The sequence below is a fragment of the Misgurnus anguillicaudatus genome, chromosome 7 (genome assembly GCF_027580225.2).
Source record: "Misgurnus anguillicaudatus chromosome 7, ASM2758022v2, whole genome shotgun sequence".
NCBI lineage: Eukaryota > Metazoa > Chordata > Actinopteri > Cypriniformes > Cobitidae > Misgurnus > Misgurnus anguillicaudatus.
In genome coordinates, this window is record NC_073343.2 from 26,726,630 (window position 1) to 26,738,510 (window position 11,881).

The following is an 11,881-nucleotide window of genomic DNA, read 5'->3' on the forward strand; positions in this document are numbered from 1 at the left end:
AGAACATTGTATTGTAATTCTCTCCACAGTGCTGATAATGCATGTCAGAAACACAGTTTGTGTGCGTTTCTGTTCCGAATCAAGTTTATTCAATGACTGACTTATTGTCAGTCATGAATTTTGTGTTATAATGCCATTTATAACACTAAAAATAACTAGGTCCATAGGAATATGTTAAAGAAAATAACAAACAGAAAATATGATTTATTTAATATTATTAGGACAGCAATGCTTCAATTTTCAAAGAACCTAAACGATTAAAATAAATCTAACTTCTAAATAAAATAATTAAGTAACATTTAATTAATTATTTAACATGTTTTATCATGCAATTTTAAGTAAATTTTATTTGATTTTAGTAGGTAAGTTTTACTTATAAAAAAGCAGTAAATTTTACTTAAAAAAAGTTCATGCAAATTGTTACGAGGTTTTTTTTTAAGTAAATTTTACAAGTAGTTTTTTTCAGTGTGATTAGGTAAATACAAAGATAGCTTTTTTGAGCTTAGGGGTGTTTGAAAAATGTTGTCATCATACCTACTCTAAGGTGACGAAGCTAGAGGGGTGTCCAAATTTAATGCGCTACTTTCACTCAAAAAATGTATTTCCTGTTAATTTTACGTGCTGCAGCACAGCACATTGTTAAAAACAAATATTCAGAAAATATTAACGTACGTTGCAAATTTGACAATATTTCATCGTAGGCTGGAAGAGGGTGCTTTTTTTGTCTTTCTACGGTCTATCATATATTTGTCTTTTTATAGGTTGATCAATTAACTTAATTAAATTAAAAATTAACTTAACTTAATTAAAAAATAACTTTAATATTTTGCAGAAAAAAATAATCAGTTTTTATAATAAATCTTTGAAAATCAAATAATGGATTTTAAGTTTAAATGTTTTTATAACCTAAAGATGCCATGTGAAAGTTTGTAACGGAAAATAGTGGTTTTCATCTTGTCACTTTCTTGGAATAGAAAACACGTTTTTACCGAAATTAGTCAAAATGGATTAATTGTGTTTTGGAACCAAACTTTTCATTTATAAATGTTGTAACAAATGTTTTTTGGTTTCACCAATTTTCTGTTTGTCTCTTATTTACTGTAATAACATTTGTGTTATATCAGCCTCATACCGGCCATACAGCTTTCTTAATATCGATATTGACCAATGGTCATTAAAAAACATATCGGTCGACCCCTTATACAATGTGCTACTATCAGAATCACCCAATAAGGATGATGAAACACAGAGAACACACAGAACCAGACGATCAATGTGTTTGTTTTAGGGCTGGAATATTGTCATCGAGGAGCAGAAGAACTTATGGGGTTTGTGATAGATTCCTGAGTGGATCAGAAGGGGCACATAAATAGTTTACTTAATCAAGAAAGACAGAGATTCAATAAATCTGAGGCTCGGGGGACGTTTATCCAATTCCTATTGTTGGGGTCAAAAAGTATTGGATCACTTAATATAAATTATTGTGCAAAGTACTGCATGTTGGCAATAATTTTACAGAACTTTTTATTCAGTGATGATTTTCTTAAACATCAGAATGGTTTTGAAGACTTTTCCCATTAGCTTGACATACTGTATGACAATGTATTACTTATTATGAATGTATTATTAACTAAAAAAAATCAAATGTATTAATGACTTTATGACAGACCTTTTTCACTAATATTCTTGTTGTCACACTATTAACTTTGCAGTCAAAAGTACGGAAATAAATAAAAAATATGAAATAAAGCAACAATTTTTCAGAATTGGCAAATATATCATGCATATTTGCAATTGTGACCCTGGATCACAAAACCACAAGTAGCATGGGTATACGTGTAACAATAGCCAAAAATACATTGTATGTGTGAAATTATCAATGTTTTAATGCCAAAAATGACGAGGATATTAAAGGATTAGCCCATTGTCATAAAAAAATCCAGATAATTTACTTACCACCATGTCATCCAAAATGTTGATGTTTTTTTCTTTGTTCAGTTGAGAAGAAATTATTTTATTTTTAGGAAAACATTCCAAGATTTTTCTAATTTTAATGGACTTTAATGGACCCCAACACTTAACAGTATTAATGCAGTTTAAAATTGCAGTTTCAAAGGACTCTAAACGATCTCAAATGAGGCATAAGGGTCTTATATAGCGAAAGACTTTGAAACTGCAATTTTAAAATGCATTAATACTGTTAAGTGTTGGGGTCCATTAAAGTCTATTAAACTGAGAAAAATCCTGGAATGTTTTCCTCAAAAAACATAATTTCTTCTCCACTGAACAAAGAAAGAATTTTTGGATGACATGGTGGTAAATTATCTGGATTTTTTTAAAGAAAATTGACTAATCCTTTAAGTAAACATCATGTACCATGAAGATATTTAGTACCTAACGTATCAAAAATGTATTTATAATTTGTATTATGTGTTGCTTAGGACTTCATTTGGACAACCTTAAAGGTGATTTTCTCAATATTTAAATTTTTTGCAACCTCAGATTCCAGATTTTCCAATAGTTACATCGGTCAAAAATGGAAAGCTTATTTATTCAGATTTCAGATTGTGTATAAATCTCAATTTAAAAAATGGCCCTTATGACTGGTTTTGTGGTCCATGGTCACAATTTTACTTTTAAATCGAGTTTGACAATGTAGCAACCAATGCCCCATCATGTTTTAATCTGAGATCAGTGCACCATTGAAAAGAGTTTTACATACTGGAGCCTTTAAGTGGTCCACTGCCGAAGTTAGTTAAGTTATTAAGTGCAGGTACGAGTCCCTCGTAAGCCGCAAAAGTGCATTGTAATGCACCTTGGCGAGTGTAATGCGGGTCTTAATGAGATTAATCCACAGCCTGAGAGAGAGCAAAAGGAGGAACCACCAGCATGATTTACAATTCTTACAGGATCAATTAGCAAAGCTGCTTAAGCGGCCAATTGCTCAGCTGAGACAAAAACTGTGTCACCGAATTTAATGCGATGCAATAAATCACCAAGAAGCTAAATGATGGAGGGGCAGTGCGGTGCTTGAGGACGGGAATGATGAACTATAATGCAGCTTCAACTTGGCAGACACACCAAGTGTTTTGAAAACTATGCAGACTTCTAAAAATATACTTCTTTGAAAGTACACAGCCTTTTCTTGGATAGGGCACCACAGATAATGATTTTGATACAGTGATAGAGTTAAAACTTACAAATGAAGGTGCTAGCTAAAAGATACCACGGGTGTAGCATAAAACTAAAATGTGTCATCCAGAAAGTATGTTTAGTCTTACATTTAAAAAAAAATATGTAAATGTATTGTTGTATTGTTTTTTTAAACTAATATAAGGACAATGAAACAACTTCAACTTATCTACTACCACATTTAGTGTACGCTATATACTGAATGATATATGTGCTCCATTGTACGGCACTTTGATATATGTTCTCTCTTATTGTATTACCAGCACCCTTAATTGAAGATGGCAGCCTTCTTTGTTAGTCCTTGGCACAGCCAAGAGGGCAAATAGGATGAAAAGTGAACCAGTGTAAACAACTAGCAGGGTGTCACCCTAATGGCATATCTGCAACATCTGTCCTGTCCACAGAGGTAATGACACATCCGTCTGCACAGGCCCAGATGGAGATCACAGCGAGTTGCAGATGAACCTTTAGCCTTTAGTTACCATATGGAAATTGGTTCTATGGGTTTTATGCAGATAACTCACATTTGTGACCCTCGTAGCATACAGTAATGCAAACCTTTTAGTAGGCTACTGGCCAAGAACCTTCTGTTCCAACTTTAGCGATTTTGTGTCAGAAGTTATGTGAGTTATTCTGCCATATGTTTGATTTTTTTTAATAAATGAATGGGGCAATCTCTTTTGGACTGCGGAGGTCAGGGGTATTCGTTCTGACTGTCTATTAAATCTTACCTTACTCTCACTTGGTTTGCATTTAACTTCCCCATACAAAAATCTTAAATATTGCCCTGTGTGAACTTTAAATTCATTTTAAATTGTCAGATTTTCCAAGATCTTGGCACACTGTGTGGCTGCCAAATAATTTTTTTCTTCTAAAGGATCCCATTGAATGTGCTACACAAGTGAGGTTAAAGGGATAGTTAACCCAAAAATGAAAATAATGGCACCCTCATGTCATTCCAAACTCATAAGACCTTCGTTCATCAGTAGTCCATGTGACATCAGTGGGTCAGTTAGAATGTGTTGAAGCATCGAAAATACATTTTGGTCCAAAAATTAGGACTTTATTCAGCATTGTCTTCTCTTCTGCATCTGTTGTGAAGCGCACGCGCGAGACTAAAGTCACGTGACTGCAGTGACGAGGATGACTTGTTATTGTTATCCTCAGATATGTTTGCAACCTTTTTTTTAAACTTAACGCGTGTGTCTCCCTCAGACTGTATACGAAGCCCAGGTGCACAAAAAAACAGCTAGGGGGCACCAGATAACACGTCAGCCGCGTCATACGTCATCACGTGACTTTAGTCTCACGCATGCGCTTCACAACAGACGCAGAAGAGAAGACAATGCTGAATAAAGTCGTAATTTTTTTACCAAAATGTATTTTCGATGCTTCAGCACATTTTAACTGACCCACTGATGTCACATGGACTACTTTGATTATGTTTTTATTACCTTTCTGGATATGGACAGTATACCGTACCTAGATTTTCAATAAAGGGTCAACAAGCTCTCCGACTAAATATAAAACATCTTAAATCTTAATGACATTATTTTCATTTTTGGGTGAACTACCCCTTTAAAGTGAGGTTTAGTGTTAGATGCCTTTCAATGTAAATGCAAACATGTTCTATAACTGATTGTGGGATCTCTCCCGTAAAATGGACACACTTTAAAAATGGCAGTTTTTTACCCATAATAGGTAAATGTTGGACAGAACACACCGCTGGGTTAAAATTTACCCAATGCTGGGTTGTTTTAAACCAATTGGGTTATTATACTCGATGGTTGCATGGGGTATAACATTGGGTCATTTTTAACCCCAGATGTTTCCTGTCCAATATTTACCCATTATGCATGAACCCCTTTTAACACAGTGATAAATTCCCATCAAATTGTCACGATCCCTGGATAAATCCCAGACACGCTTTCCATAATCTCTGGTCTGAAAAGGGCTCAAGTAAAATAAAGTATTATGTTTTGTTTTTGTAATGTGAAGTGCTCTTGGTTCGGGCCAAATACTGAGCTCGGAGCGCTCACCTCTGACAGCACACCAAATACGCATACCTTTTATCTGACTTATTTGTGTAAAGTGTAAATTCGTTAAAATGATTTTTGCTTTGATATCATCTTTTGCCTCACATCTATCAAGAAAAGCACAAATGAGAAGGTTGAAGACTCACTCTTGACCAGACACTTATTTGTTTATATTCAAAAAGTGTTTTGCTCTAAAGAGACAATGACCTTGCAGCTGCTGTAATAGCTGTCAACATTTTATCCTGAGCACTTTTCACAATTTACCCATTTAGATGAGCTGAATGAAAGTGTCATGTTATTTTTATGAAAGAGAAAAACCTTAAAAGGAAAACACCACCGTTTTTTAATATTTTACTATGTTCTTACCTCAGCTTAGACAAATTAATACATACCTATCTTTTTTTCAATGCGTGCACTTAATCTTTGTACAGCACGTTGTGAATGTGTTAGCATTTAGCCTAGCCCCATTCATTCCATAGGATCCAATCAGGGATGAATTTAGAAGCCACCAAAAAAAGCACTTAGGTTGCAGCACTTCGACCTCAGCACGCAGCAACATCATCACTCCTGACTTGTTCCCCTCTCGCTTAAACTTCTGTCAATATTACTACGCCCAGAAGTGCTCTTCTGCCATACAATATAGCTCTTATTTTTTATCCGCTTTAAAAAAATCGCCAAGTTTTATTTTGTGCCACCATACTTACTTACTCATGTAACAGTCTTTAAATGGGGAAAATGTCACAGGTGATGTCTTGAACCAACGATGGGCGGAACCCGTCTTCCACATCCTTGGTTGAACCGACGACGGGCGGAACCCGTCTTCCACATTTCATTTCCGGGGTTTCCCCAAAGTCAAAATTAAGCCTGATTGCGCGCAGGTGGGGATAATTTACACAGCGGTTGCTAATAGGCTGACAAGGAGAAGAGTCAGTGTATAAAAACACCTTTGAAGACTTCAAACGGTGTGCTGGTGGTATACTTTGTGTACGCTGTGTTGCTGCTTTGCAGACGGACAACGCTGGTCGGATCGCTCTCCTGGGGAAGAGAGGAAGAGACAATCAGCTGACGAAGGAATATTGTGGAGTTTCAGTGAGGAAGAGTGGACACAGAGCCATCAAGAGCGCAGTGAACAGAGGTTATTGGCAACAAAGCGTGAGTAACCGATGTGGTACTTATCTGTACATAACTTGTGGAAGAGTTGTCCTGGTGTGTGCTTTTTGTGTTTCTTGAGGTCCCTGGCCCCACTGGAGGGGAAAGCGTGGGTGAGCCGCGGGTTGACCGGAAGCACGGACGAAGCACCGTTTCACCAGTAAGCCAGTGGCCCTGTGGGAAAAAGGAAGTGCAGGTTAGCCAGGGGAGTGATAACCAACACGCCGGGCCTGTGAATATCACACATCTCTCCCTCATTTGTGATCCAGTTGTTGCCCAACCATCCTCTCGAGGTCGTCGTAGTCAGGTGGCAAGGACGATCTAACATTCACGTGAAATTGTATAAGAGTGCTGTGGGTGAGTTTCACTGATTGATGGTGTTTACGCTTTACTTGCTGTGTGTATGCTGTGCTTGTAGCGTTCAAACTGCCGAGCCTCCGACGAGTCACGAGATGACGACATCCGTTGTGGCCTGAGTCCTACAGAGAGAGAGAAAACCAAGCCCTGTGCCCGGGGTGTGACAACGAGAGCTTTGTTTGTACACAGAACAGACAGTGGTAAAACACAGTGAGTAGTATCAAGTGTGTACCGTGCGGATTGTGGGTCGTAACGGTGTGTGTACTGACCTCCTCAACAGAAGCTTGTGGTGAACGGAGCCCCGACGAAAGTTCGCCCCAGCTCGTGACCCCGGTCGTGGAAGAAGGAGGGGGAGTTTGGGAAGCGTTCGGCTCCGGCCATCGGACCCACTAGTCCCTACGACGCCCGGACAGCCAAACTGGAGGGGCGAAGGAATACGGTACACTGACACTGTAGCGAAATCCACTGTATATAGCAACTACCTACCTGAACCAGTGAAGCTCCGTGTGGGAACGAGGATCCCCCGGCACTGTGAGTAACGCAACCTGGAAATAAACCTGTTCTGTGCTTATAGCAACTACCTACCTGAACCAGTGAAGCTCTGTGTGGGAACGAGGATCCCCCGGCACTGTGAGTAATGTAACCTGTGAAATAAATCTGTTCTGTGCTTATAGCAACTACCTACCTGAAACCAGTGAAGCTCTGTGTGGGAACGAGGATCCCCCGGCACTGTGAGTAACGCAACCTGTGAAATAAATCTGTTCTGTGCTTATAGCAACTACCTACCTGAAACCAGTGAAGCTTTGTGTGGGAACGAGGATCCCCCGGCACTGTGAGTAACGCAACCTGGAAATAAACCTGTTCTGTGCTTATAGCAACTACCTACCTGAACCAGTGAAGCTCTGTGTGGGAACGAGGATCCCCCGGCACTGTGAGTAATGTAACCTGTGAAATAAATCTGTTCTGTGCTTATAGCAACTACCTACCTGAAACCAGTGAAGCTCTGTGTGGGAACGAGGATCCCCCGGCACTGTGAGTAACGCAACCTGTGAAATAAATCTGTTCTGTGCTTATAGCAACTACCTACCTGAAACCAGTGAAGCTTTGTGTGGGAACGAGGATCCCCCGGCACTGTGAGTAACGCAACCTGTGAAATAACCCTGTTCTGTGCTTATAGCAACTACTTACCTGCACCAGTGAAGCTTTGTGTGGGAACAAGGATCCCCCGGCACTGTGAGTAATGCAACCTGTGAAATAAACCTGTGCGGTGCTTATAGCAACTACCTACCTGAACCAGTGAAGCTCTGTGTGGGAACGAGGATCCCCCGGCATTGTGGGTAACGCCACCTGTGAACTAACCCTGTTCTGTGCTTATAGCAACTACCTACCTGCACCAGTGAAGCTTTGTGTGGGAACGAGGATCCCCCGGCACTGTGAGTAATGCAACCTGTGAAATAAACCTGTACTGTGCTTATAGCAACTACCTACCTGAACCAGTGAAGCTCTGTGTGGGAACGAGGATCCCCCGGCACTGTGAGTAACGCAACCTGTGGGATAAACCTGTGCTGTGCTTATAGCAACTACCTGCCTGCATCAGTGAAGCTCTGTGTGGGAACGAGGATCCCCCAGTACTGTGAGTAGCAAAGGAGTACTTACTCTGGTCTGACTGTGTTTGATTCTGCCTCCAGGAGAAGCGGAGCGCGCCACGGATTGCTGGGCCAGAGCCCCGGTCCCCAGTCTTTTCCCCCAAGTGGCCCTGGAGGCAAAGAAGAGCCACATTAGTTTTAAATTTCCCTTTTTCCCTTCCCCCTTTTCCCTTTTTAAATATTTAATAAAGGTTGTTTTAATTATAGTATACTCGTCTGTCTGGTCATTGGGGTGGTCTTGGGAAACTCCTCGAGGTGGAAGAGTTAAGAGGGGTGTGACCCTTTAGTCTATTCGGGTCCGCCCCCGGGGTGTGACAGATTTGGCGTAGTCGGCAGGGTTCCACCTCGAGTTGAGCAACCAAGGCCCTCCAATGGCCGACGACGAGTTGCCCGAAGCCCCGCCCCGTGTTGTGCCTGAAAGGCCAGAAACCCCACCCCGTGTTGTGCCTGAAAGGCCGGAAGCACCACCCCGTGTCATGCCCGTGTTCCTGGGAAACCCCTGGGTGCAGAAGTATACTGGAGTCGAGTCCGAGGTTAATTTAACTGAGTGGAGGGCCCAGATTGAGTATTTGGCCGGCCTTCAGGGGCTGAGCGCCAGTCAGCAACAGCAATTCGTATTAAACTCACTAGGAGGAGAAGCCCGGCGAGAAGTACAAGCTGCCCCCGAAGCCGTTCGAGCCACCGCCCAGACCATATTCCACTTCCTCACCGAGCAGTATGGTGATACCACCCCTGTGGCCGTCCTGAGGTCGCAGTTCTTTAATTGCAAGCAGGGCCCACACCAGTCTGTTCGAGCCTTTGCCCTGAAGCTGCGCGAGCAGTATACGCGCCTACAGCGACGACGAGATCATGGGTTGGGAGATGAGGAGACCCTGCTAAGGGACCAGTTCCTGTTAGGGCTACGGGAGGGCCCCCTACGTCAAAACCTCCGAGTACAGTTTAGAAGAGGCCCTGAACTTACGTTTGATGCTCTGAAGAAGGAGGCTATGGCCTTGGAAGGTGACCAAGCAGAAGTAAAGGAGGCCCCCGTATGTGCAGCAGTGAGTGGCCCGGCGGCAGCCTCGGAGGTATCAGACTGGAAACAAACATTGAAGATGGAGCTCCTAAAAGACGTGCGAGATCAGATGGCCGAGCTAACTAAGGCCCTGGTAGGGGAACTGCGCCTAGGGCCGGGAAGGAAAGAAGAAGGGCCCGCCCCCCGAGAACGGACGTGCTCTGATCGGGGCCGAGATGGGATGAGGCGGCCCTGGCAGGCGAGTCGGCCCAGGTTCGAGTGGGACGAGCAAGGGAGGCCCATTTGCAATCGGTGTGGGACCGCAGGGCACGTGAGTAGGCAGTGCGGACCACGAAGAGCCTCCGAGGGGGGTTTTTAAGACGACCGGCCACAGTGGGTCATGTGGTCGGCGCCCCCCAAAGTGACCCCCATAGAAGAATGGAACCCAAGGATGGGATGATTGGGCTTAGCCCAACAGTGGAGGCCCAGGTATGTGGCACCACGGTGCGCTGTCTCGTTGACACTGGTTCCCAGGTCACCTTATTCTCCGAGAGCTTGTCCCATGAGCTATTTGGGGCCTACCCCGCACACAAGGCTGAAGCGCCCTGGCTTACCCTGAAGGGGGCGAACGGCTTAGAGATCCCCTACATCGGCTATCGACTTACCGACTTTGAATTGTATGGAGTACGAGTTCCGCAGAAGGGGGTCATCATCGTACAGGACCACTGCCTCGGCCGTCATCGAGCCCTCCTGGGTATGAATGTTCTCTCGGAGTGTTGGGAGGAGCTATTTCGGGCTAGGCCCGTTCAGACAATACCGAGGGCCGAGCGGCCAGGCTGGGAACGAGTAGTGGCCGACTGCAGGCGAGTGCAGCTGGCTAAGAACCAAGATGGCCGAGAAGAGGTTGGCCGAGTAGCATGTCGATTTGCATTGTCAGTGCCGGCAGAAAGTGAAGCCATAGTGTGGGCCAGGGTGCCACAACAGCGTCGAGGCTCTGAGAGCTGGATGTTGGTTGAACCTCACGAAGACTGCACACAGGTGAGGGTGGCCCGAGGACTGACGGTGGTGCGACGAGGCCGAGTGCCGGTAAAGGTCTGTAACGAAAACCCCTACCCAGTACACTTACACAAGCACCAGCGGCTGGTGACGGTGACGTCGGTCGAGGGACATCAGGTGCGGGATAAGGAAGATGTGAGTTTCCGGCGAGTGCACCCTGCAGTTGTTGAGGTAGCACTAACGCAAGCAGAAGGAGCGTCTAGGACGAGGGAGAAAAAGGTACCGGCCCATTTGACAGGGGACTCCTTACGAGGAGAGGACCTGGAACAGGAACAGGCAGAAGAGCTGCGGAAGTTACTGGAGAGATGGCAACACGTGTTTTCTACCCATGATGAAGACTATGGTTGTACGACGGTAATACGACACAATATCCCTACGGGAGAAGCTGCACCGAGTCGGGAGCGGTATCGGCCGATACCCCCCACCTTATACACAGAAGTGAGAACTCTCCTACAAGGTATGCTGGAGCAGGGGATTGTGCGGGAAAGCAGCAGCCCATGGGCGGCACCTATAGTACTGGTCCAGAAAAAGACGGGGGCATGGAGGTTCTGTGTGGACTATAGGAAGCTGAACCAACTGACCAAGAAAGATGCGTTCCCCCTGCCTCGTATTGAGGACTCGCTGACAAGCCTGACCCAGTCTGCATGGTATTCCACCTTGGATTTGGCCAGCGGGTACTGGCAGGTACCGGTTGAGGAACGGGACCGAGAAAAGACCGCCTTTACCACGTCCTTTGGTCTTTTCGAGTGGGACCGGATGCCCTTCGGGCTCTGCAACGCTCCCGCCACCTTCCAGAGACTGATGCAACGATGCCTGGGAGGTCAGTTAATGGAATCTGTGCTAGTATACCTTGATGATGTGATTGTGTATTCCCCAGACTTCGAGACCCACCTGCAACACCTGGAGAAGGTGTTTCGAGAGATGGAGAGGTACGGGCTGAAATTACAACCAGAAAAGTGCCACCTTCTGCGCCGTAAGGTGCAGTTCTTGGGGCACGTGGTGAGTGCGGCTGGCGTGGCCGTTGACCCCGGGAAGGTATCTGCAGTTCGGGACTGGGAGGCCCCTAGGACTGTAAGGCAAGTGAGATCGTTCCTAGGCTTTGTAGGGTACTACCGGCGATTTATCAAGGGGTTTTCAAAGATTGCCAAACCCTTGAACCAGTTACTAGTCGGGACCGGGCGACCACGAGGGCGAGGATCCCCTACGGTGGAGTGGACCACGGAGTGTGAGACGGCCTTTAGGGTTCTGAAGCAAGAATTATTACAAGCCCCGATTTTGGCATATGCTGACTTCTCCCAACCATTCTTACTTTATACAGATGCCAGCAACCTGGGCCTGGGAGCGGTGCTCGCACAGAAACAGGGTGGAGTGGAACGGGTGATCGCCTACGCTAGTCGGAGTCTCCACCCTGCTGAGAGAAATGATGCCAATTACAGTTCCTTCAAGCTTGA